The sequence below is a fragment of the Eptatretus burgeri genome, chromosome 3 (genome assembly GCF_056783735.1).
Source record: "Eptatretus burgeri isolate ZD-2024b chromosome 3, Ebu_testis_v1, whole genome shotgun sequence".
NCBI lineage: Eukaryota > Metazoa > Chordata > Myxini > Myxiniformes > Myxinidae > Eptatretus > Eptatretus burgeri.
Genome location: NC_140963.1, coordinates 92,901,977 through 92,929,373, shown reverse-complemented (window position 1 = coordinate 92,929,373; position 27,397 = coordinate 92,901,977). Strand labels below are relative to the sequence as shown.

The 27,397-nt window shown below is 46.1% G+C and overlaps 1 protein-coding gene across 5 annotated transcripts in view; it reads left to right on the top strand.

The window, feature by feature from the left end:
- The first annotated feature begins 2,690 nt into the window (after positions 1 to 2,690).
- PRMT2IP (PRMT2 interacting protein) overlaps positions 2,691 to 27,397 on the top strand; it is a 59,133-nt gene continuing 34,426 nt past the window's right edge. For 3 of the 5 annotated variants that reach the window (XM_085874504.1, XM_085874502.1, XM_085874501.1), the window contains exon 1: positions 2,701 to 2,914. The gene's annotated coding sequence lies outside the window, so the exon portion shown is untranslated. Of the gene's footprint in view, positions 2,915 to 27,397 lie in introns of all 5 variants that reach the window. The other 2 variants (XM_085874500.1, XM_085874499.1) reach the window with 1 other exon arrangement.

Genomic DNA, 27,397 nt, shown 5'->3' with positions numbered 1-27,397 from the left:
ATATATAATGTCGAGCACTTGGCCTGCATGCATTCCCGGGTTCAGATACAACGAGCGCCATTGCCAGAAACGAGGAAAATCAGATCAAAGAGCCTTCTGAAGAAAAATACTGAATTCCTGACCGCCTTTCAAGAACGAGGAAACGCTGTTACAGTGTTTGATGCCATTCGGAGTAACCTTGAGAAATGAGTGTGTTGTCTGCACGGCAAGTCCGGCAAATCCGACATCAACATCAACATCAACCATCGCCGCTACAACAGAGTGAAGGACAAATCCCAGGCAGCAAGCAGCAGCTTTTGTCTCACTCAGATGGAATCTACTTGAGCGCGTTACCTCCACACCTCCACGTGGCTCTTCACTGATGAACCTCCGCGTGGCTCTTCACTGATGAACCTCTACGTGGCTCTTCACTGAGGAACCTCCATGTGGCTCTTCACTGAGGAACCTCCACATGGCTCTTCACTGAGGAACCTCCATGTGGCTCTTCACTGAGGAACCTCCACGTGGCTCTTCACTGAGGAACCTCCACGTGGCTCTTCACTGAGGAACCTCCACGTGGCTCTTCACTGAGGAACCTCCACGTGGCTCTTCACTGAGGAACCTCCACGTGGCTCTTCACTGAGGAACCTCCACGTGGCTCTTCACTGATGAACCTCCACGTGGCTCTTCACTGATGAACCCCCCACGTGGCTCTTCACTGATGAACCTCCACGTGGCTCTTTACTGATGAACCTCCACGTGGCTCTTTACTGATGAACCTCCACGTGGCTCTTCACTGATGAACCTCCACGTGGCTCTTCACTGATGAACCCCCCACGTGGATCTTCACTGATGTACCCCCACGTGGCTCTTCACTGATGAACCCCCGGGTGGCTCTTCACTGATGAACCCCCCACGTGGCTCTTCACTGATGAACCTCCACGTGGCTCTTCACTGATGAACCCCCCACGTGGCTCTTCACTGATGAACCCCCGGGTGGCTCTTCACTGATGAACCCCCGGGTGGCATTTCTTATGTGGAAAAATGGCCACGTGCAGCATCCTGACTTAGCTAGTCCTGAATCACAAGGTTGGTGACTTCAAGAGTAGATCCTACAACATGAGTTGTGTGCCGGTGAAATCATGCCACAGCTAATAATCATTATCTATATTATGTATTCACATAATGTACAACACTCAGGTCCAAAATGACATTGCACACGTTAACAGTCACGTGGTGCATATTTAGAGATCGATAATTGTCCACTTGTGGCGTTTTCAGGTTCGAGTACAAATTAATCCGTCACACAAAGTAGCACCCTCCGACAAATGGCAAACAAACATATTTCAAAGTCTTCGGACCCATATTAATCAGAATTAATGGTTTGCATAAACAATCCTAATAGGGAGGATTGCAGTATCTGGGCCCACGGATTATTCAGGATGCCGGCGATAAGTCGCCTCCCCTTCGCAAAACGACGTCACCGTGGGATCTTTAACGTTCACCAAGGAATGCCAGCAGATGGGTCCCCCGGTTACGTCCATCCGATTGACTGCGTACTTTACGATGCAACACCACTGCAGGCGAAGCAACAACGAGACCGTTTATATAGTCTCGGGTCAGGAATCGAACCTCCACTCGAGACGGCTCAGAGACACGCACGCACGCACGGACGGACGGACGCTACCTATACACCGTCCTACTATACTCCTCCCCCTCTTATGCCCCTCCTCCCATCCCACATAAATGCACCCTGAGTCCTGAGGTGATCCTGCCCCCAGACCTTGACATTCCAAAATGGCGAACACGAAGGACGTGCGCACCAAAAACACCTCGAGTGAAGCACTGAGGGGAAGAAAAAAACAAAAAAACATTACATCGTCGTCACAAATTTACTAAAGTTTACTCCTTTTTACATGAAATATAATTATTCAAATGCTTGTAGGTTTTTATTTACCGTCTGACGGTCAGTGCTTATTGTGTGATTCGTTTTTGGACGCCATGGTTTGGGAATGTCTGGGAAAAGGAGACGTGCGCCTCTTCCGATTGGGAAGTTTTCAGTCTTCAGAGGGAGGTGATTGCGATGATCCTTCTTCTTCATGGTATGAGCCGTGAGGGCTTCCTGAGGGCATATGATATATATATATATATATACAGTATATATATATATATATATATATATATATATATATATATATATATATATATATATATATATATATATATATATATATATATATATATATATATATATATGACTTACCCAATCGTTCGATCCACCCCCCTTGGAGACCGTCTATTTATTACGTCTGCATGGGAGGAGTATAAATTGACGCGAAATAGAAAATGAAAAGAAGGAAGGAATCACGTGACGGAGAGCTAGGAAGGTTGGAAGGAAGCGAAAGGGTTGGAATCACGTCATAGTAAACGGGGGGGGGTGGTTGTGAAAGGCCATGGACAAAGCAAAAAATGGGAGGAGAAGAGGAAATCCTTCATATTTGCGCGTGTATAAATACACGGTGTTTTCCCCTCTCAACCGAATTTGCAGCGATGTTTCCTTCACAAATGTCTCCCCACCCCTTCATATTTCCTCAGCATATCCAAACATTTTATCTTTCTTTGCTAAAATTCCAATTTTCTTCTCTTTGCGTGATTACGTAGCCATTCCAAAAATTCCACACTCGTGCGTAGCATAAAACGTCATCACGCTCACGCACTACCGGAAGTGGGCGTGTCGGAGCCGGCTATTGTCCGGAGAGAGGTTTTGTGTTCGCTCTCGCGGCCGCTTCCCCTGAGAAGTCCGTCACGTGCACGTGCGTTTCGGGCGCCCGGGGTTCCTCCGTCACCCGACGAGCGGTACGGCGGACTTTCCGTGCGGTTGGGGTTCTTTGCACCACAATTGCTCGGCGATGAAACGGACAGCGTGATGCCGACGGTAAGTACAGTTTTGTTTGATTGACGTGCGAGCATGATCCCAACAGACTCGGAAAACTAATCATAACGATGTGATTTGGACCGAAACGTTAACACGTGACTCACGGCCGTTTAAATATAATGATGCAAACGTAATTACTTTCTCTTGTAAATTTAAAATACATTTCTCTTGTAAATATAGCAAATAATGAATTGCTTATAAACTGGACTTGGGTGTTTGCAAAATGTTTGATTCGCTCCGTCACGTTCCCCTTGTTCATTCGGGGTTTCGTTTCTTTTTTTTCCACTCTTGATGCCTCATGACTGGTAATGTCTGTTTCCTTCACACACTGCAGAGAGTCCCTGATGGCGTAAACCATTACAACTAGTTATAATCGGCCATGTTTTAGTCGGATTAGGATACAGAAGGGATTTTGATCCAGGTGGAGGTAATTTAATCGAGCATGCTTGCTTGTGGTTTGAGATCTAATTAAATATTTATTTTATTGTGAGGAGGCACAGGGACACCATTAGGGCCACAACCCTTATCTGCCTGGGGTCCTTGGGGGCAGTTTGCTTAATCTTTATCTGCCTGGGGGCCTTGGGGGCAGTTTGCCTCATCGTTACTTGTCAGGGGGCCTTGGAGGGGTGACCACCACTCCTTCACACAATTGTTAGCCTCAAGTGATGTTATTGCCAGATGTGTTTTTTTTTTTCTTCTCCTAATTCTCCTTCCCCAATACAACCACACCCATGTTTTTCTTTGTGTATAAAAGATTGTGCTACGGTCCAGAAAATTCGGAGAACGCTTCACCATTGCTTGGATGTTGGCTTCTTGTTACAGCGTGGCGACATCGCACTGTAATATAATTGGCTATTCTGTCCTGTGTCTTCTGTCACATTTATTGCCGGGTGGATTGTGGGCGGAGATTGCCGGGTGAATTGTGGGCGGAGATTGCCGGGTGAATTGTGGGCGGAGATTGCCGGGTGAATTGTGGGCGGAGATTGCCGGGTGAATTGTGGGCGGAGATTGCCGGGTGAATTGTGGGCGGAGATTGCCGGGTGAATTGTGGGCGGAGATTGCCGGCTGGACTGTGGGCGGAGATTGCCGGCTGGACTGTGGGCGGAGATTGCCGGCTGGACTGTGGGCGGAGATTGCCGGCTGGACTGTGGGCGGAGATTGCCGGCTGGACTGTGGGCGGAGATTGCCGGCTGGACTGTGGGCGGAGATTGCCGGCTGGACTGTGGGCGGAGATTGCCGGCTGGACTGTGGGCGGAGATTGCCGGCTGGACTGTGGGCGGAGATTGCCGGCTGGACTGTGGGCGGAGATTGCCGGCTGGACTGTGGGCGGAGATTGCCGGCTGGACTGTGGGCGGAGATTGCCGGCTGGACTGTGGGCGGAGATTGCCGGCTGGACTGTGGGCGGAGATTGCCGGCTGGACTGTGGGCGGAGATTGCCGGCTGGACTGTGGGCGGAGATTGCCGGCTGGACTGTGGGCGGAGATTGCCGGCTGGACTGTGGGCGGAGATTGCCGGCTGGACTGTGGGCGGAGATTGCCGGCTGGACTGTGGGCGGAGATTGCCGGCTGGACTGTGGGCGGAGATTGCCGGCTGGACTGTGGGCGGAGATTGCCGGCTGGACTGTGGGCGGAGATTGCCGGCTGGACTGTGGGCGGAGATTGCCGGCTGGACTGTGGGCGGAGATTGCCGGGTGGACTGTGGGCGGAGATTGCCGGGTGGACTGTGGGCGGAGATTGCCGGGTGGACTGTGGGCTGGGTTAATGTGGAAGAGCGACGTTTTTGTGCGACACGAGAAGTTTATTTCCTGAAAAAGAAGTGATAATCTTCCTGTTCCGTTAGTTGTTGACGCGCAGCGTTGTAACTCTTGTTCATCGTTTTTTATTTTATTTTTATTTTTTCCCCCCTTTTTTGCACGTACCACGTACCCTTTTTTATAGCGCGGCAACATCGTGCTGTTGTATAATTGGCTATTCTGTCCTATGTCTTCTGTCACACTTATGGTCACGTACGTCCCTTTGATCTGAGGGCTATAAATAGAAATTTGTCCGTCACAACGCTTCCCATCATGCATGCAAATTCACCGTGTCTACATTTAAATTTTATAACTGCAAAATTGTTTCATCATTCTTAACCGAGACCATTACTCCCCCTAGCCGTGCGATATCGAAGTATTCGCTTCTTGTTTTGTAATGATTTTAAATTTGATTTGGTGGACAGGCTGATGGTAAAAAAAAAAATTGTCATTCCTTTTTGAGACAAGGTACTGTTAAACGGTAGGTTTGTTTTCCGATTTGTGTTCAAAATAACATTAAATTTAAATGATTTGTTCCTCGATCATAAACTCAGACAGACAGACCTACAGACATGAACCAATTGCTTAACCCCACTATTCGCTCTGTGTGGTAAGTACCGTACTCGAGTGAAATACCCCTGCCTTTCCAACGGTGGTAGGAGAATGCAGGTATATGGCTCACCTGCTAAAATGTCCCCAAGTGACTGTGTGCACGTGCTGTAGTTTACTGTGATGTGCAGCAATTTGATTTGAAGACTGCAATAATCGTTGTGTTCCTAAATGCACCATATACATACATACATATATGCTGAGTTTGTACTTGAGAGTTTAGACTTTAGATCATAAACCTCCATATCCAGTATTTAGTAGGGCAGTAAAGCAATGCATGTTCTCACTGATGAATTTTTTTTCCAAGAACTTCGTCGAATTGTTGATGAAATGGAAAGGCTTCTAACATTGTCGAGTCGCACATCGGTCCTCCAATGTATGTGCTCCGATATGATCAACTCGAGCCATATCAATAGGTAAACGGGATGTGCAATCCATGTTACACTGCCTGCCTTTTACAAGTCTTCCAATTTTATTCAAACTATTCATGCAGAAGCTATTGTTATTCCAAAGGGAGAGGGGATGCAATGACAAGAGAATTTCCAGTTTTGTCGTGACATTCCACATCCCGGAAGGTCAGCTGTCTACCATTGCGGAGGAGAAGTGCCGGAGGCAAGACTTGACTTGGCATAGTTACCCACGCACGCGAAGTGAAAAGTGGGGTTCAGTAATTGGTTCACTTTGTCTGCCTACAAGCGTCGGAATATGATTGAGGAAGAACTTTATTTGAATTGCATATTGTCTTTTGAACATGAATCGGAAAACTAACCTGTAGTTTTGCAGTTCTTTAGCTCTGAATTTGTCTTGATCACACATGTGTAGAGAGGAGTTAGAGGTTTTTTTTTTTTTTTTTGTTTGTTTGCTTGTGGCCTTCAAACAAAATTGAAAAATTTTCCAAACAGGAAACTTACTGTTTTCAACGATGTTTTAAAAGGACACAAACGGGCAGAAATAACTATATAATGTAACGTGTTAAACAAGGTGGTGTAAAAGCTGTGGTAACGTTTCCCCTATTTATTTTATTTTATTTTTATTTTTTCCCTACCACCTGTATTGCGTTTTAAAATAAATTTTTTTCCACGACCCTGAAAGACAAAAAACAAAACCAACACAGTTGTATGTATTACTGTTTATTCGAAGCAGATATGAAAGATCATATATATATATATATATATATATATATATATATATATATATATATATATATATATATATATATATATATATATATATATATATATATATATACATATATACCTGGTGTTGGCGCAGTGGTTAGGGCAGCGGCTTGGGATCAAAAAGGTCCTGAGTTCAAGCCCCGTTGGGCCACTGAATTAATACACCAGGGGGTTGACTCAGCCTGTCATCCTTCCGAGGTGGGCGAAATGTGTACCAGTGTACTGGGCCGGTGTATACCCCGGTTAAAATAGGTGTACCATATCCCTGTGTCGTAAGAGGCGACCAGGGTTGCGTCAGGAAGGGCATCCGACGTAAAACATGTGCCAAATCACTATGCGGATCATACGGATGATCCGCTGTGGCGACCCCTAAAGGGAGCAGCCGAAAGAAGAAGAAGAAGATATATATAAATATATATATATATATATATATATATATATATATATATATATATATATATATAATTATAGCGAAACAATTTTTTTTGCATAGCCTGGGGTTATATTAGTCACCACTGCATCGTTAAGAGTGGAATTTCCCATGATCCTGATTGGAAAAAAAAATAAGTCGCACATGATTATGAATTACCCTTGACTCGAAGCATGTATGAAAGATCAGAGATTAAAAACGTTTTTATAACAAAATTATAGGGAAACAAAAACCCTGCCAGGTTAATCTGACCCAAGAATGCATTCGTGGGGGTATTTCATTTTAAAAATAAATTTTCTCATGATCCTGAAAGAAAGCATAAACAAAATGCACATAGGAATATGCATTACACTTTGTTCTAAATATATATATATGAAAGGTCATGTGTAAAAATGTTTTGTTCGAGCGAAATATAGGTTAATGCATACTCTGGTCGATCTGACCCACAGATGCATTAACGTGGTTTTTATTTATTTATTTATTTTTTCTTTTTTATTATTATTTTTTTTTTCACATGAAATTTTAATATTTTTCGAACAATCCTGACTTTTTTTTTTAAACAAACACCAAGGAATGTGTAAAACCCTTTATTTGGCGCATGTGTTTAAGATCGTACAAAAAAAATTTTAATGAAAAAAATTGCAAGAATACAAAACTATTCCGGGTCAATCCGTCCCGTAGGGCGTGGCCAAGTGTTAAAATCCTTGTTTTATATAAATTTAATTGTCAACTTGAACACTGCAGAACACAATTTTCTTATTGGCACATTCAAAGTCCTTCCATTTAGCAGTACTTGGACAAGGTATTCGTAATTATGAAATTTAATGTCATAGTCACCATTCAGATTTGCAGCTTGTGGACCCCACCCATGTCCTTGTTTCCAAAGAATACTCGCTGTAAGGTGTTTTCTGAACTCTCTCGCTTGAAATGGTTTTCAAAGTCATCGCACATTTAACACCACACCATTGATCATTTTTGTACGTATAGTGCCTTCTCCAAAATGGCGGCCTACTAGCAAATGGCCCAGATGTCGTGACGTTGTGGAAAATAATGAATGGGGATGTCTATGTAGTTGTGGCATTGTGTGTGTATGTATATATATATATATATATATATATATATATATATATATATATATATATATATATATATATATATATATATATATATATATATATATATATATATATATATGTAAATATATATACATATATCTTCTTCTTCTTTCGGCTGCTCCCATTAGGGGTCGCCACAGCGGATCATCCGTATGATCCGCATAGTGATTTGGCACATGTTTTAGGCCGGATGCCCTTCCTGACGCAACCCTGGTCGCCTCTTACGACACAGGGATATGGTACACCTATTTTAACCGGGGTATACACCGGCCCAGTATACTGGTACTCATTTCGCCGACCTTGGAAGGATGACAGGCTGAGTCAACCCCCTGGTGTATAAATTCAGTGGCCCAACGGGGCTTGAACTCAGGACCTTTTGGATCCCAAGCCGCTGCCCTAACCACTGCGCCAACACCAGGTATATATGTGTGTGTATATATATATATGTATATATATATATATATATATATATATATATATATATGTGTATACATATATACATATATACATATATACATACAAGCAAAAGAAACTTGCCACCTTTTAAACCTTCAAATATCAACAATAACACTGCATGTAGTAAATGTGTGAACTTATTTGTGGACAATAGTGTCCTCACTGTCAGACAAAACTGTCACGGATGGTCACTTGAGCCTTCAATGGTCACTTCATAGCACAGCTGTTGAACAGCCGTTTTGACTGTCAGTGATTAGCCAAGGGGTACGGGATGATTATAATGAGTTGCACGTGATGTCTTGATATTGGCTTTAAAAAAGCCAGTGCAAAATGGGCATTTCAATCAACATGCCATGACTGTCAAGGGATCAATGGCAGTGTGCCTTGGGCATACTGCAAGGCAGATTGAGCTGCCGTGAGGTGGCACGTCGCCTTGGCTGTTCACACCAGAATATATCGGCCCTGATGGACAGAGACACCCTCCACAGCTCTGCAGATGACAGACCTCGATCAGGGAGGCCAAGAGTCACCACTGCAAGGCAGGACAGGCAGATGGTCCTAAGTCAGATGGCTTCAGACATTGAGGACTGAGTGGGACAGAATCCAGCAGCAATCCATCCAAAGACTGGTAGGCAGTATGCGCCGACAATGCACTGCCTGTATCCAAAACAATGATGGCCACACACGCTATTGAAAGGGGACTGACATTGCACCCTGTGCTGTTCTGTACTGTAGAACAAACTTTTGAGATGGTGTATCTTGGTCAAAAACTTGACATGTCATCAATAAAATGCCAATGTTTCAATTCGGGTAATTCCAGCGTAACGGACGTAACATTGAGACAAAAATTGCATCACTAATGTTGAAATTTTGAAAAGGTTGGCCATATTACAGAGAGTTTCTTTATTACATATCGTAATTAGTCTCTATGGCTTTCTGATATTGGTACAAACCCCACTGTGTATTCTACTACTAAAGCAAAAATCAACATTTAAGAGGCGTAACGGACGAAACATCGAAATGGACACAACTAAAACTGGCCATAGCACAATTCTTAAATCCTGCGGAATAACGAATTTGTAGTATACCTTTCATTTACGGTAAGCAAACTAGGCATTAGTAGCATACTTTCTATATTCCAATGATACGATCTGTCTGTTGTTTGTTAAAATATTTTGAAAAGTTCACTGTAACGGACGTAACATTTTCGACAAAATGATAACAGACAGAATGACTTACCGTTGGAAGACGTTGAGGCAGTTCTTTCCAGATGGCCGCCAAATCACGTGACATCATCCACGGAGTAAATATCGCATAAATTATGAATATTCAGACCTCACAAAACACCGTCCAAAAGAAATACTTTTGAAAAATACATTTTCAAATTTTATGCTTCATGTCCATTATTACGTGGAATTACCCATTAGCAATTGGTGGTTTGTTTTATTTTGAACTGTTACAATTTTATTACATTTCAAACAAGTGGTAAGTTTCTTTTGCGTTTCAGTATATATTATACACGAGCTGAAGTACCCGGTAATACCCGGGAAATTTGCCCTATTTTCCTCGCGCTAGTTAGACTGAGGCATTAGTTGTATGGAGAAAATTAGGAAGGCTTCTTTTATTCTTCAGATTTATGGAAGGAAGGCTTTATGCTGCCGTAATCCTCAGGGAGGTCAAAGTTGAAGCCTCTCTCTCTGCATATGTTTGAGATCACATCTCATGATCACGGCTGGTTATGAAGAAAATTCTTCAACAGTCTTAGCGGCTCCGCCTCAGACACTGCAACCTCCAATTGGAGAGCTGAACACTGAACAGGCTCCTCCCACCTAGACCATTGACAGGTGATGACGCATCAGTAGAGAACGTCCAATCAGATTTGACTTTGATCGGTGTCTATAAGACTGTTCATCCTTACTCATTCACTTTGTGCGAATTTCACCTCAAGAGACCACAACGAAAAGCTTTGTGGTTTTCTTTTTATGATAGTCCTTCAAAATGTCTCTGTTTATGTCTATCGATATATATATATATATATATATATATATATATATATATATATATATATATATATATATATATATATATATTGAGATCTAGTTCTGTCCACACCGATCTGAGGTAAGAAGAGTTTATTACACATCAAATGTATGGAGAGTGGCGAGGAACACACAATAGTTCACATAGACCAACTCTGAAAAGCTCAGCTTCAGCTCTGTTTATATACATTTTTACTCTGACCCCTGTGTGACTTTGTGTGCAAATGTTAAGCAAGACTAAACTTGTGGTATACCCATTTACTATTTCAAGCCCCTGTGGTGAATAGTTCAACGAAAGGTTGTTATGACTCTCCACTCGGCCGAGTAAGATGACAGAGTCAGATGAGGATCCTCGAATTACACGTTTTATTTCCGAAGACCACACACATGCGGAATGTGACTCAGTGACCCTACAGTCAGGCTCCCCCTAATCACATTGAGAATATGCTTCAAAACCATCATATATATATATATATATATATATATATATATATATATATATATATATATATATATATATATATATATATATATATATATATATATAATCACACAAAAGCAAAACTGGGTGTGGACTAAAAGTGTATGCTAAGGGATAAAGAAATAAAGAAATAAAAGAAATAAATGTGGCAGTGGGCTTCTTTCCCTCCTCCCTAGGGGCCCTAGGGGAAGTTGAATCGGTCAATTCTCAGATATGCAACCCAACAGTTTCCAAGCCGCCTACACAACTCTCAGATATGCAAGTCTTGCAAACTAACAACTTTCCAAGCTTCCTTCACTCCTTCACTAGCACCTGCTGATAACAAAGGCAAAACTCTGGTGATCACTGAGAATAGGAATGTGTGGGCAGCATACACTGAAGGAACAGTTCCACAGTTCTCTCCAAGGTCGCACTAAGGGCACACCACCACAGAGCAACAGGAAGGGTGATAAGAGCTTAGTTTCCAAGAAACAGTTGGGCGCTGTCCAAAAACAGTGGGTGCTATGGAACATTGGTAGCCTGGAACATTTAAAGCAACATTTTAAAGCAGGTTTGAATAATACACAATTACAAGCAAGGTTAGAATCCCAACAGCTGATTAACACAGCTAATGGTCCAAAATATGACCACCTAGCATATCATCACAACAGTTTCCCTCCTTGGTCATATTTTGACCATACCCAGCCACACCTGATACTCACCAACCGAGTGGACCCCTATTTGGTTCCTGTAGCAGCTACCCCTAGGCCCCCGCGCCTGCCAAACGGGATTTACGAATGCCGTGGATAGCCATCAACATTCTCCAAATGAGAAGTCCCCAACTGCCGGTGGTTCAGGTTAGCTTCCGTTACCATTGTCTTCCCCCTTTCTGTCCTACCCACTGCCACATGCCTCCCGTTTAAGCTGCAGTATATGAATTCTATGCTAAGTCCACATCATATTAACATGTAATACTGTTTTATGTTAGCAGCAGTGGTAATACTATTGTTTAAACAATTATACATGAGCAAGTAGCAAAAGTAACACTCAAGGCACGGGTGTAAGCTCGTCCAGCGCAGGAGTCACATCTTACACTGGAAGGCAAAACAACACGCACTCTCTCCTGGGTTAGTTATCTGCTTCAACAAAGAGGAATGGTTGTAGACCTTGGCCTAGGTCCACGTGTATGACGTCTAAGTGGGGTTCCCCCTGAAGGCCCTGGTCGTCCCCCTCCCCATTACTGGCCGAGTCGTCCTCAACAGAGAGTTCGCTGTTAATTATTATAATGGCCTGGGTGAGGGGTGATGCTGCGCAGCACTTCTTCAAACAAATGGTAATGAGAAGTTTGATTAGAAACACCCCAAAAATTACCACTACAATGATTAAAAGTACTGACCCTATTAGACGCAACAACCAACCTCCCCAGCCCTGGAAGATCGACTTCCACCATGCATAACCTTCCTCACGTTCCACTCGATTGCTTGTGAGAACTTCCACCACCTTTTTAATTCGGGTCACCGCACGATTAGTTATGTCCTTTGGGTCCGGAATCCAGACGCAACATTCTCCTTCAATCATCCCGCATACCCCTCCTTGCTCTGCGAGAAGCATGTCTAGAGCTACTCTGTTCTGCATTACCATAGCGCGCATTGATACTAACATATCTGTTAATTCTGTATAGTAAGCCATGGTTACATTACCTAAATATTCCAAAACTTGCGAAAGCTCATCTAACCTAATGCTATTAATGGTAGTACCAGCATGTGGCATGAAAAAGCCAAGAGCCTTCTCCCACCAGGTGCCTTTGATCACCCCTAAGCGCTCTGATACACCGGCCCACCCCTCTGGATCTCCTGTCTCTGATGCGCTGCGTCGATGCCGTGGTGGTGCAGGGGTAGGGTAAAAAGTGGTCTTAATCCTGCTGTCCGGAAATACTGAAGCTAAATAACAACTCCCTTCCCACCCTTTTGGTAGGTAGGGGTAAGCCTTGTCCCCGCAGACCAAGTGAATGCCTTTTGGCGGGATCATTCCGTTGTCATGGTGTAAGGCTGCTTTTATTGTGAATGTTACTTGCTCCTCTACCTGGGTGTCCGGGTTAACAGCGATGACTTCCTGGTCAGTTGATTCCGGGAGGGGAAGTTGAATCTCACACTCTGACTTTCCCATTCTGTTTGCTCCCTGTCCTGTAAAACAAACCGCTCCCCTGGTGTTTTCTACCCATAGGGGAGATGGCACCACCATTACATTAGCACTCGGATTCTTCCCTGCATAGACCCGTTGTGTATAACCACAGGCTGAGGTCTTAGCTTCGAGCCCTTCTACTGGTCCGGTTACATGATTGAAGATGGTCAATGGTAGTACGAAAAGAGGAAGTCCGGTCCCGAGGCCAGATGGTGGTTTAAGGCACACCCAGCACTCACTCCGGTTCTCAATGTTTGCTATCTCTGTGGTTAGGGCTACAAAGATATTCGGGGGCCTTGTCGGCGGCCCCTGTCTGCGTACATCAAAGTGTATCCAATTACTCCGTGCTGTTTGGTTGCTCCATAGAACGCGGCAAAAGTATTCCATCTGGGTGTCATCTGGTACTTGTGGAATTCTAGTTATCAGACTTGCATGCTGGCCCCATTCATATCCTTGTCGGTTATAGGATCCCCTTTGTCCTCTCTGTGTTTTTTTTATTTGTCGAGCTACCAAGAGATCCCGCTCCGCAAACTCGTAGTACCATATGATGGCCTTAAGTTCCTTGTGTCGTTCTACCAGGTCACTAGACCCATCTGCTAGGATGCAGGGTATTTCTATGAGTTGTTGAGGTTGTATCAGTATCCTCTCATCATGCCGTGTGCGTGGAACCATTGATGAGAAAGGTTGGGTGCTGTTAACTGAAAATACTCTAACTGTGTCTAACTCCTTGTTATGGGTTGTCCCAAAATTTGCATATTTGCTTGCTGTCACCTCTCTCGGTACTTCTCTCCTGCTTCGCTGTAAAGAAGTTGCTAACTCACTCCCGTTTCCCCTTTCGTGGTCGAGGTGTAGGAGGCGTGTATGGTTCTCGGGGTCTAAGGCTGTCGGTTTGCTGCCTAGTGACAGGCCGCCCTCGCACAGGAGCAGCGCTAGCACCAGGAGTTGCATGTTGTGTCGTCAAAGGTCCTGTCGCTGTTTCCTGTATTACAATGTTGTTGTCGCCTAAACCTGCCTGTTCCACGTTTGGCAGGGTGTCCGGCCCAGGTTCCAGCTCCACGTCTGGCGGAGCGTTTGGTTCTAGCGCTGGTCTTTCAGGATCCCTGTTGTCTACGTTTTCAGGTTCTGGGTCCGGCGGGGCACCTGGCTCTGCCTGCAGTGGGTCTCCCTGTACTATCTCTCCCTGTCCTGCTGGGCCAGCCCCGTCTTGGTTTGGTGGTGGTGGAGGGGGTCTCTGTAGAGATATCACGTCTTCCCCCTCGTCGTCGTCTTCACTATCCCGGTAAAAGACTGAATTGGACACTGCCGGAACCTCTGCTGGGGTTACCTCCTCCGGTTCCCTAGTTTCGGCGGCTTCCTTCGGTTCTCGTTTACAGTGTGAGTGGTGTATCCATGCACTCTTACCCCTCACTTTGACGGCAGAGAGCGTGGTCAAAAGTACAGTGTAGGGTCCGGTCCACTTGGGTTGCAGGGCGTCTTTCCGCAGGAACTCTTTCACCCAAACTCGTTCAGCAGGTTGGAAATCATGTAATGGGTCTCCAGCAGGTATCGGCAATGCTTCTTGTACCTGTGAGTGAAAAGCCCTAATGGTAGCAGTGAGTGTTCTGCAATAGTTCATCATTCCATCAGTCATACATGCCAAATCCCAATCTCCCATATCTGGCGGAGCCGAGACCGGTAACTGTATAGGACGTCCTGTTATTATTTCGTGGGGCGAGAGCCCCCTTGTGGCATTATTTGTTGCCCGCATTTTCATGAGCGCTATCGGCAGCACGTCTGGCCAGGGCATTGACTGGCCCTCGCAGAGTTTGGAAAGCGTCTGTTTTAGAGTTTGGTTCTCTCTTTCTACCGCCCCTGCTGACTGAGGGTGGTACGGACAGTGTAGTTTCTGGTTGATACCCAAGCCTTCGGCCACCTTTTCCATGACTTTTGCCGTGAAAGACCCTCCTTGGTCCGAGGATAGTCGTGTTGGAATCCCAAATCGCGGAATTACTTCCTGTAAAAACAGTTTGGCCACTGTATCCGCTTCCTGATTGGTCGTGGCAAAGGCCTCTACCCACTTAGAAAACATATCCACGATTACCAGCACATATTGGTGATGTTTGTATGCCGGCATTTTTATAAAATCCATCTGAAGGTGTTGAAACGGTCCAGACGGGGGTGGGTGTGCTCCCCGTTTCTTGGCGGCATGCTTCCTGTAGGTCACGCCTAGCCTTTGTCTCTTCCACCAGCACTCGTTCGCACACATGTGCCTCTCCCTCATCGCCCGTTGGCATTAGGGAGGCTGGGTTCAGTGGCGAACATCTTTCGATCGTTATATTAGTTGCCTGCAACAGCACCAAATCATGTTGAACTGCTCGTGCCGCTGATATATGTTGTGTCTTATTTTGCCGTATCAGTGCCGCCACATCATGCGGTACCTTCACGGTCAGCGGAGAACCCAAAACCAGCGTTGCTGTTGCGGTCACTGCGTATTGCGTTGCTGCTACTGCCCGTAAGCACCCAGGATAGGCGGCGGCGACCGAGTCCAAATGACTACTGTAGTACGCAATCGGCCTATTTTTCCCCCCGTGTTCTTCCGTCGGCACCGCTTGGGCGAACCCTCCTCTTTCATGGATGAATAGGGTGAAGGGAAGATCATAGTTCGGTAGCCCCAATGCTGGTGCTTTTGATAAGGCCTGCTTCAATGTTTCAAAGTCTTTGTTCGCACCATTCATCCAGGAGATCTTATCCCCCTCTGCCTCCTTTACCATGTCGTACAGTGATCGCGCCCTAACTGCATAATCAGGGATCCACTGCCGGCAGTACCCAGTCATCCCGAGGAACCGCCGTAATTGTCGCAATGTAGTGGGTTTTGGGTGCTCTAGGATTGTCTCCACCCGTTCAGCTCCGAGGCTCCTCTGCCCCTGTTCCCGTATATGTCCCAAATACGTCACCCTTGGCTGCGAAAACTGTAATTTGTCTTTGCTGACTTTGTGGCCCTTTCGGGCGAGAGCTGTTAACAGCGCTACAGTGTCCGTTTCACATTTCGTTTGATTGTCCAAGCATACCAACAGGTCGTCTACATATTGTATCATGACTGATCCTTCCGGCAGCTCTATGTCCTCCAGGTCCTCCTTCAGAGCCTGCGAGAAGAGCGTTGGACTATCGCAGAACCCCTGCGGAAGTACAGTCCAGGTGTATTGTTGTCCGTCGTAGCTGAAGGCAAACAAGTGTTGCGACTCTTTGGCTAGCGGTATGCTAAAGAACGCCGAGCACAAGTCTACCACGGAAAAGTGCGTCGCAGTGGACGGCACCCCTGACAGTATCGTAACCGGGTGTGGCACCACAGGAAAGGACGCTTTCACACACTTATTCACTGCCCGCAGATCTTGTACGAACCTCCATTTGTTTCCTCCGGGCTTCTCTACCGGCAGGATTGGTGTGTTACATTGGCTCTTAGTAGGTATTATCACCCCTTGGTCGCGTAATGATGCTATCACCGGAGCAATCCCTTCTATTGCCTCTTTGCGCAACGGGTATTGAGCCACTCGAGGCAGGGGTACCCCCTCCTTTATCTGGATAGACACGGGCGTTGCGGCTAGCACTCTACCCACATCATTCGGATGTCGTGTCCATAATTCAACAGGTACTTCCTGTAGTCTTTCCTCCGTTCTCGTTTCCCTGTTGGCCTGGCGGCGGGGCCTTTCGCTGTTCATCTCATGTCTTTCTAGCATACATGACAAAATCTGATCAGGTAAGCATACCTTCCATCCATCCCCCCGTCGACTGGCCTGTAAAGTGCTCTGGGTTTCGCTATCCCTCCCTGGTGGTTCCGAGGCACATCTCAACCTGGTCAGCATTCTTCCCAGTTCTTCGGCACTATGACCTTTACCGACCGCCATTGAGACGTGCGGGGTAAGTCCTTCTCTGTGCTTCATTAGCTCACGTTCCTTGGCGGTTAGCTCCACCTCCATTGCCGCTCCCTCTTTTCCGATCCACAAAGTGGTTGTCATTAAAGTGCGTGTGGTAGCGTACTCTTCATGTACTCTGTCCGAGTAATCAAAATCCTGCCCTGTTTCGTCATAATAGACCGTACAGTGCAAAGGCAGTTCCACTTCTTTCAATTCAATGTCGTTGCCACGCAACCATTCCTCTACGTTCCGCAATCTTTTCGCACTTTCCCAATCCCTAGTCAGTTTATCTCTCCCCTCTTGTGACACAACCCGCAACCAATAGACTACCGGTCCGAGTTCGGTCATCATGAGGGTCATTACTTTCTCTTGCAATGCCAGCGGAACATCTATGAAGACTCCGTCTTGCTTGCATGTTATGGTACATCCCATTCTGCACAACAAATCTCTTCCTAACAAATTCATCGGGGTGTGTTTGGCTACCAAAATGCATGTTCTCCCCGCAGGGGACCTACTTCAATTCGTAATTTGTCCGAAATCGGGATATCCTCTCGCCGTCCCGAAACCCCCACCACACTCACTGACTCGCCTGAGAGTGGCAGGTTCTTTATCTCTCCTTGTTTTAGTGTTGACCGGGTGGCCCCTGTATCTACCAGGAATGTTACTTGTCTCCCCTCTACGTTTAAGGTCGTGGTCAATTCCCTTACATTCCGCGTTTCCCTTTGCGGAGCCACCACGGTGTCCTCATGTCAATAGTTTCTTCCTGCTGTCTCCCTTCTCCTCTCATATTCTCTAGGGGGCGCCGTTCGTCTCTCTTGCTGTTGTGGTGGCCGCGAGCCCCAGCCTCGTTGTTTAGGCGGTGCCGGGCAGTCCCGAAACCAGTGCCCGGATTGACCGCAGTTAAAGTATTCTCCCTGTTTTTGCGGCTCCTTCTCTCGGTTCCAAGGTCTCCGCTGGTCCCGTTCGGCTTCATACCGGGGTTCCCAATCTGGATTTTCCCAGCGAGGCCTGCTTTCCCTCTCTTCGTATTTACGGCTTTTCAATTCGAGGTTTCTTGCAACTAGAGCTTCGGTATCTTTCTTTCCTCTCCGTTCCTCTTCTCTTCGTGTCTGCCAAGCCTGTCTTGCCCTTTCAAACACAGCATCTACTTCAGCCGTTTTCCACCCTGGCATGTCCGCCTTCACCTCTCGCCTTACTTCATCACACAGTCCATCTACAAACAGTGTTCAGGAAATGGAGGGGCGTCTGTGCGATGTAAATTCCTTTTGTTGTCCCAAGTCGGGTTGTCGTCTTTCGGTTCACATCGTCGTTGATTTCTGCTATCTGTGCTAACGCCTGCTTCAACTTCTCCTGTCTCTCCTCACTCTGTATCTTGACCTCCGTCAGCTGCGCTAACACTTGGTCTAGTTCCTTCTGTTTGTCCTCTCCCTGTGTCTTAACTTCCGTTAGCTGGTCTAGCGCCTGCTTTAGTCTCCCTTGTCGTTCCTCGTCTTGTATTTTCCGTTGGTTCACAGTCCCTTCTAGTCCGAGTCGCCTATGCTCTGTCTCGACTTGCGACTCCATTAGCCACGCGGCCAATGCTTTCCAATGTGGTCCACTTTGTTTCGGGCCTCCTGCTTTGCCCTCTATCAGCGCATTACTCACTGTGTTTAATATCTTTGGATCTAAGGATCCAGTCAGCGGAAAGGGATCTTTTCTTCCCGCGGTCCACTTCACCCAGTCCTGTATTCCCTTTACGTTATCGATTCCATATTTGTCACTGATAACTTTCAATGTTGTTCCTTTTGGTATCTTCTCGTTCTTTGAAGATTTATTCCCCATTCTTTTGTTCTTATCTTATCAACCGCCTAATAGCTGTAAATCGTTTCTCCTTTTACACCGGGACCGAGATCCCTTTCAATCAGCCACCTAATAGCTGTAAATCGTTTCTCCTTTTACACCGGGACCGAGATCCCTTTCGACCCGCCGCCTAATAGCCTCAAACCCAATGAAGGCCTCTAACCTTCCCTCTCTATGGTACAGGATTCCAACCTGTTTCCTCCTTATTTCACACTGATACCTTTATCCTCGACCCTTACCGGTTCTACAAACACTGCCTGACAGCCCTCCCCCTTTGTGCTCTTCAGACAAACCGCATTCGAATCACCTCATATGTATTTACCGTTACAGTTCTTGATTCGAGCAGATCCTGGAGCTGCGTCCGGCAGGGTGCAACCCACCAAGTGTACAGCGCTCGCCTAACTGGGGCTCCCTATTTTAGGTGCCCTACGTGCGATCGTCACGTACCTTTTAGCTGATCCCTTGCGATCGCTGTACACCAAGTGGAGTCCCACCGTCCACACCGCCAGCATCAGTCGAATCCCATCCTCATCGCCAATTGTTATGACTCTCCACTCGGCCGAGTAAGATGACAGAGTCAGATGAGGATCCTCGAATTACACGTTTTATTTCCGAAGACCACACGCATGCGGAATGTGACTCAGTGACCCTTCAGTCAGGCTCCCCCGAATCACATTGAGAATATGCTTCAAAACCATCACATATATATATATATATATATATATATATATATATATATATATATATATATATATATATATATATATATATATATATATATATATATATATATATATATATATATATCACACAAAAGCAAAACTGGGTGTGGACTAAAAGTGTATGCTAAGGGATAAAGAAATAAAGAAATAAAAGAAATAAATGTGGCAGTGGGCTTCTTTCCCTCCTCCCTAGGGGCCCTAGGGGAAGTTGAATCGGTCAATTCTCAGATATGCAACCCAACAGTTTCCAAGCCGCCTACACAACTCTCAGATATGCAAGTCTTGCAAACTAACAACTTTCCAAGCTTCCTTCACTCCTTCACTAGCACCTGCTGATAACAAAGGCAAAACTCTGGTGATCACTGAGAATAGGAATGTGTGGGCAGCATACACTGAAGGAACAGTTCCACAGTTCTCTCCAAGGTCGCACTAAGGGCACACCACCACAGAGCAACAGGAAGGGTGATAAGAGCTTAGTTTCCAAGAAACAGAAACAGTTGGGCGCTGTCCAAAAACAGTGGGTGCTATGGAACATTGGTAGCCTGGAACATTTAAAGCAACATTTTAAAGCAAGGTTTGAATAATACACAATTACAAGCAAGGTTAGAATCCCAACAGCTGATTAACACAGCTAATGGTCCAAAATATGACCACCTAGCATATCATCACAACAAAGGTCACCCCTCTTTCCCAGCTTATCTTCCACCAGCTTGACGTTCTCCCATGCTCAGTGGTAACCACCCACATGTTGTTGTGCCCTAAGGGCTGGGAAGCCCATACCAGTTGTGTGACATTTCACAAACAATCCTTTTAGCTGATCAGAGAAAACCAAGATTATCTGTTCCACATTTCCATTATGCAACACTGGGAAAACATCTCTATTATAATACCAAGCTTGCACACTAAAAACTCGGCTCACCGTCACACGATCCCTATGAAACTGCTGTGGCACTTCGCGGACATGCCGACAATGTTTGGGAAGTCTTGGCGTTCTATAGTACCACTTGCATTTTGCACAATGTGTATTTTTGTCATTCCCCGTGTACGGTCTGTCGTCTGCTACCAGTTATGTTGTCCTGCTATCCCGTGCATGTGCACGGGTATCGCTAGTTGATGACTTGTAAGACACATACAGTGTCCCCACATATACATGCGTGTATATATACATTATACATACAGTATATAATGTTGGGATTTATACCTCTTTCTTAAAAGCTTTGTTTTTTCCCAACTTTATTCACTACGCCTGCAGTTAATTAAAATATATTCCTGCTTGCTGTTCCAAAGGAACATTGTGTAGAGATAAGGGATGTGGTCAGCCTTGAGTAATCCACAGGAACGTTGTGTAAACAGATTGGGGAGTAACCACTTCCCCTTTATCTTGCTTAACACGCAGTTGTTGGACATAAGCCAGTTGGTGAAACAGCTGGTCCTGGGGTGAAAGAAAGGACGATTGTGTAATGAAATGTGTTGGAGATAAACCGTGTATATAAGGGAGTGACTCAGCCGTTCTGGCAGAGCACTCTCCGGGCTACCTCGATTGTTGATTTGTGTTCCTGGTGTTTTCTGCTCTCCGTGCACACATATTGATATATAATAAACAATTTTCTCGTACATCGACGTCTTCATGCCTTGGTGAAGGGTGATCGACGACCATATATATATATATATATATATATATATATATATATATATATATATATATATATATATATATATATATATATATATATATATATATATATATATATATATATATATATATATATATATATATATATATATATATATATATATATATATATATATATATAGTTGCGGATTCGCGCCCGCCGGCGTGCGAACGGCCACGTAACTCGAATCGCGGCACGTCGCCCACCGGACGGACAATCCCGTCGTGACCCTCTCGGACTAACGCCGGGAACTAGTCACGGGTGGGCCTTTCGGCCTCACCACGATCGTGCCAATCGGCCCCCCGCGTGGGATAGGGTTGCTCGCCAAATTCGACCTACCTAAGTACCCACACGGAGGGTAGACCGGGCGATCGCACCTCGCCGCAGGTCGACTTCGGACACGGGCCACTTTAAGCGACCCGTTCCGTACTATCGGGATAACCGAGCGGTGTTATCGTCGGCCTCGACGGTTCGATTAATTATTGGGCGTCTTTAGCCCACGACCAACCCTTTACGTGAAGTAAGATGGAGATTCAATAAAGGAAAAGACGAAGCGAAACGGGAAAAACAGTTCAACATGAAGCACATTTATTTCGCGATGAGGGGTTGGTCATGGGCTAAAGACGCCCAATAATTAATCGAACCGTCGAGGCCGACTATAACACCGCTCGGTTATCCCGATAGTACGGAACGGGTCGCTTAAAGTGGCCCGTGTCCGAAGTCGACCTGCGGCGAGGTGCGATCGCCTGGTCTACCCTCCGTGTGGGTACTTAGGTAGGTCGAATTTGGCGAGCAACCCTATCCCACGCGGGGGGCCGATTGGCACGATCGTGGTGAGGCCGAAAGGCCCACCCGTGACTAGTTCCCGGCGTTAGTCCGAGAGGGTCACGACGGCATTGTCTGTCCGGTGGGCGACGTGCCGCGATTCGAGTTACGTGGCCGTTCGCACGCCGGCGGGCGCGAATCCGCAACACTGGTGTCAGAAGTGGGATGCTGCGGAGGGGAGAGGCCGGCAACGCGACCGAGGTCGTGGTGAAGACGCTCGTCGCGGGACCCGAGACAGGGAGATATCCTCCTTCCCCCGAGCATCAACAACCCCCTCCTGTTTCCCCCCGCGCTGAGATAGTGCGAAAAAGGGACCACCCTCCACTATGAGGGGGCAGACGGCCTGGGGCCGAGACCACGTCGAGCCTACCCGTCTGGTGTTGAGCCGCAAAATGGCGCTGGCGCCCCGACTCCGTGGGCCTCGCTGGGACTGCCTGGTATGGGGTGGGAACGGGGCCCCCTTCTCGCACTATCTCAGCGCGGGGGGAAAACAGGAGGGGGTTGTTGATGCTCGGGGGAAGGAGGACATCTCCCTGTCTCGGGTCCCGCGACGAGCGTCTCCACCACGACCTCGGTCGCGTTGCCGGCCTCTCCCCTCCGCAGCTCCCCGACTCTGACACGAGCACCCCCTCGACCGCCTTCGCCGCCGCCACCTCTCCAACTCTCCACAGCTCTGTCCAACTGCCTTCTCCGACTCCACTCTTGACTGGCTCTTCCCAACTCCACCGACTCTTAACTGCACTTGACTGACTACTACTGCTTCTTCTTCCCAACTCCACCGACTGACTGCCTGTTTGGCGAGCGAGCGCGGCCCTTTATAGCCCCCGGGGCCTCGCTCCTTCGCCTTTGACCCTTTACCTTCGACCCTTCACCTCTGGCTGGCTCCCCATTGGACCGAGGAAAAGTGGGCGTGAATGCTTTTTGATCCATGAATTTGCATATAGCGATATTACTCCAACGCACCTGGAGGCGGGGCCAAATCGCCCCACGCTCGCCGATAGGACGGAACAGAAGTGGGCGTGAGTCGTTTTTGATCCGTTTTCTTCGGAAAGGCTGTGATGTTTCTGCACACGCTGCTCAGTGCGCGCCCTGCACGAGTCCAGTATCGGTGCCCACAAGCGGCGCGGAAATGGCGGTGATGCGATGGTTGTGAGAGCGAGATGTGACGGTAAAGGTCGTGGCTGTTGGCGTTGTTGTTGTTGTTGTTGTGAAGCGGCGTTGCGGCTGGTGGTTGTTGTGTGATGGCTGTTGAGACGTGGTTGGTGGTAGTAATCGCGGCTGGTCCAAAATAAAGATAGTAAAAGAAAAACGGCTATCTAGAAGGGTCGCAGCCCGCATGAATGACATTTATTCCCTCTAAACAACGGGTTTGGGCCTAACTACACATATACTTAGAGATATCTCACCTAAGGGACCTGAATGGTGGTTTGCAAATTTCGTCAACCACAACAATATATATATATATATATATATATATATATATATATATATATATATATATATATATATATATATATATATATATATATATATATATATATATATATATATATATATATATATATATATATATATATATATATATATATATATATATATATATATATATATATATATATATATATAACAAGGTGAGGTCTGCACTGATTGAGATCAAGTTCTGTCCACACTGATCTTGGCAGAGAAGAGTTTATTACACATCAAACATATGCAGAGAGAGAGAGGCTTGGAACACAGTAGTCCATCCAGCCCAGCCCTCTGGCAAGCTCAGTTTCAGCTCTGCCTTATATTCATATTGCCTGTGACTGCCTGTCAACAGGATTTATTTTTATGTATTTGTTTTAGTTCTTTCCAAGCCTGTATTGTGAATAAAAGAGCAGAGAAAGTACAAAATCAGCTGCCTTACTTCCCTTATCTGTATTAGCAGGGTTACCTCCTACATGTTATTGTGGTCCAGCAGTACTGGGAAACTCAGCGGTTCCTATCCCAAACTGTCAATAATGCCATTTCAAAACTGTCAAGGCTAGCTGTGGCATTTCAGAGGCAGCCTTTTTGGTTGGCAAAGTGATTTCTTGACTGATTAGATAAGATAAGCAACAAGATTTATCCTTTCCCCTTTCCAAAACACAAAAATGTTAACAAAACACTAATGACTTGCTTGGGATACATACAGTGTCTCCATATATATATATATATATATATATATATATATATATATATATATATATATATATATATATATATATATATATATATATATATATATATATATATATATATATATATATATTCAGCTATTTTCCCACCCCACTTTTTTTTTTTGTATACACTGTGGAGGCTAGCATTCAGAACAGACGAGAGGGGTGGTAGACGGATGCACAAAATGGTGGGGAGCAGCGATATTGGGATATCTGTGGAAGGGGAAAGGGATGGGGTGGGGTACATAGGGTAAACAAGATGGACACTACAGGGAATTTGAAAGAGGTTGGTTTGGGGTGGATTCACGGGGGTAGAAAAGATTGTGGTTTTGGATGGGGAAAGGTAAGAGGTGGTGGTGAACAGCTGTTTTGAAGATCTGGAGGGAAGCGTGGGATTGAAGAGAGTGTGGGAGTTTGTTCCAAAGGCGGGAAAAGAAGGAGGAATGAAAGGGTGAAGGTGAGCAGTGATTCTTGATTTTGGTAGTTTTACCAAAAGGGTGTTACTGGTGGCCCTTGAGCACCCTGTGGAAATATGAGGGTGGGGGGGGGTGTGGTGACATATTGTAGACATTGTGGGGGGGGGGGGTGGCGAGGCTGGAGAGAAGACTGTAGAAGATGGAAAGATTACCGACCTGCCTGCGGTGAGAGAATGAGATATCCAAAGACTCGGCCTTATCGCAGGAGATACCAATTATCCTCAATGCCTTGGTTTCCACAGCTTGAAGCTGAGAAAGGTGAGAGGTGGGAGCACCAGCCCAAAGGGGAGAGCAGTACTTCATCAGACTGCAGTTGCAACTTTTGTATGTGTTCGGGAGTTCAGGTGTTTGAAGGAAGGACTTTGCACTACAGAGGATGCCTATTCGGAGACTGGCTTTGGAGGCCAGCTTGGAAATGTGGCATTTCCAGGAAAGATCATGGCAGAGAATGAGACCCAGAGGCTTGAATGAAAGGTCTTCTTCCAGTGGATTGTTGAGAAAGTGGATGGGTTGGTGGGGGGTGGTTTCAGATGGTCCTTTCGGAGAGACATAATGTGAGTATGAGATTTGTTATGATTGAAAGGCATGTTCCACGTGTAGGACCAGTTCGTGATTTTTTTTTTTTTTTTTTTAATCCAGATCTGCAGAGAGTGAAGAGGCTGCTGCTTGCCGACCTGAGGGATGACAGATTGTATGGCAGAGGGTGGAGTCATCAGCAAAGAGATAAAGAGGATTTTTCCAGAGCCAGAGATATAATTTTTGGGGTGGGTGGACTTGTATAGTCTTCCCTTGTCTCAGGCAAAAATACCAAACTCTTTCCCAAGTGATATCTTGAAACATTTAATCCTACAAAGAATATTCATCCCTTCCTTGAAGAAGACACACCTGAAATCTACAGAGAACCAATTGTTCTTTGATTCTATGATGGCATCACCTGAGCCTGCCTATATAATGCAGTCCAGAGTTCGACTTGCTCTCATTGAGTGTGTTTCGAAGAATGAAGCTGTGTATAAAATGTGAATTTGAAGTGCAGCTCAACTTTGCTGAAAGCAAATACAAGTTGGAGGTGTTTTTCTTGGGAAATGTGCAGATTTTGGTGTGACTGGATGGAAACGTGAATATTTTTATTCTCATTCTTGAGGAACTGTAACCAAACACCCCTCATATTGTTGCGAATCTGGAAGCCATGAACACACAGCAGCCAGAGTCCTTATAGATAAGTTATATCGGTAAGTACGTGTTTCTTGTTAGGGTCCCGTCCCTAGTCTAATGGGAATTATATGTTCGTGCGCTGCGGAGTTATTTTGATAGGGTTTTCCTTTACATTTTTACATCACTTACAACAATAACACCTTCCCTCCATCCTGGCGCCATAACCCTCGCGGTGGATGGAGTCCGATGTGCCAGGCGGTGTGAATTCCACGCCAAATAAGGGCATGAGTCCCTGTTTGCCCAATGAGCGACGCGCGCGCAAAGCCAAGGCGTTCGGCCAATGGGAAGCCAGCGTGGGATACTGTTACTCAACTTCCTGTTTGAGGGGTGGTCCTTTTCAGGAGGGTGGGGATGCGAAACGCCCTCCACCCAATGAACGGAGCCCACAGAGCCGTGGCCCTCCCAACAGAGGAGGGGTATAATTGTCGGCACGACTCTGCCGGTAGAGAGCTTTTTGGGGCCCAGCTTGTTTTCCCGTCTTTTTCTGCCTTCTGCCCCGTCCATCCGTCCTGAGAGTTGGTTTTGGTCTGCCGGATCGCCTTGCCTGCTGGCGCTCGCGCTGGTTGGCGTCCACCCTTCACCCTCTGTCCCGGGTACTTGGAGTGGCATCGTGGTTGCGGGTTCGAGTCCCGCCGGTCCAGGACGTCGAAGACCACACGAGGTGGACAGGTCTAAGATAGCTCTGGTTTCCAGCTCATCTTCCCTCGAGCTGGAAACCTTGAGGTCCATCTTCTTTTGGGGTATTTGTGTGTGCGTGTGTGTCTTTTGGCCCTGTCTATAAGTAGAAACTGTTAAGTGCCTGTGTTCCTTGTACATTATTTGCCTTGCTTTAGTCGTGATAACTCTGCTCTTTGTGTGTTCCCTCCCCCCATTGTAAATAAATTTCCTTATTGTTGAATGTATCGGCTCGTTTCTGTGTTTCTTTCATTGGCTTCGCACGGTGCGTATTGGGAAGCGGCAAATTGTGCATTTTGTCCGGCGCGGCTCTGGTAACTCCGCTCGGTTACGCCGGATCCAAGCCATTACCGGGACTCGGATCCGACAGAGTCTGCCAAGAGTGTGATTTCCCTGCTAGTTGGATGGCGTGAGTACTTAGGCGAATTGGAATTGGAGTTGGCGATCACGAAAATATTGGCGATCACGGTCCTGTAAGGGACCCGTGCCTCTCGGAGTTCTCCAAGAAGCACGATTTAGATTCCGGGTGTTTGGTGGAGCGGACTCTCCTGCTCCACCCAGTAGTCGTGCTTGCTGCCGACACTCTGCTCCACAAAAATATTACCCTGTACTACATATTATCCTGGTACAACCATGTAACCCTGTGCTACATAATGATTGAAGGTTTATGACCTTTGACCCTGAGTAACAGCACTGGGGAGGTCGACACCTTT